The sequence below is a fragment of the Carcharodon carcharias genome, chromosome 17, assembly GCF_017639515.1.
Source record: "Carcharodon carcharias isolate sCarCar2 chromosome 17, sCarCar2.pri, whole genome shotgun sequence".
In the NCBI taxonomy this organism is placed as follows: Eukaryota; Metazoa; Chordata; class Chondrichthyes; order Lamniformes; family Lamnidae; genus Carcharodon; species Carcharodon carcharias.
In genome coordinates, this window is record NC_054483.1 from 26,500,001 (window position 1) to 26,500,710 (window position 710).

General features: G+C 49.0%; 1 non-coding gene across 1 annotated transcript; it reads left to right on the forward strand.

Moving 5' to 3' along the window:
* Window positions 1-222: 222 nt before the first annotated feature.
* Window positions 223-386, forward strand: LOC121290252. The gene has a single exon (XR_005945733.1). It is a non-coding gene; the product is annotated as a U1 spliceosomal RNA (small nuclear RNA).
* The last annotated feature ends 324 nt before the right edge of the window (window positions 387-710 follow it).

Below are 710 nucleotides of genomic sequence, written 5' to 3' on the forward strand. Positions count from 1 at the left end.
ATGAGGTTTCGGGCAGTGACTTTTAAAAAAAACCTTTTGACACTCATCTCTAACATGTTTTTTTAACATTTTTAATATCTTTACTTTTTACTTGGCCCGATCGTGGGCGGTGGTCGGCTTCACCAACGCTCTCAGGCCCGCCCGACAAGGGCAAAACTCTGCCCCTGGTCTCCTCAAAATAGTGCCACCCGGGATCTTGTACGTCCAGCTGAGTGTTCACCAATGTTTACCTGGCAGCGGAGAAACAATGGTCATGGAGGTAGTGCTCCCTGGGCGAGGCTACCCCATTGCACTCCGGGTGTGCCGATGCCCGCAATGTCCCCAAATGCGGGATGCCCGACTATAAAATTTGTGGTAATGGGGGACTGCGTTCGCGCTCCCCCCTGAAAAGAAATATATTCTGTCGATGTAACTGAAGTTGCAGCCTACATTATGTCTTCAAGTCCTGAGCTTGAACCCATGGCCTTCTGACTGAGATCCAAGGATGATGTGAATGAGTGAAGGCTGATACCATGAAGGGTTTCAGCCTCAGGGATTCTTTGTGGCGACGAATCTTACACGAATGACTTTCTGCCCAAATACTTTTTCTCCCAAGCCTCCGTCCGCTCTCTGATTGCGACAGGAGAAGATTTAATCACCTGTGTGATTAGCAGCAGCTGCACTTTCATTCCGATCGTCAAAGTTTGTCGATCGAAACGGGCTGCTTTTCC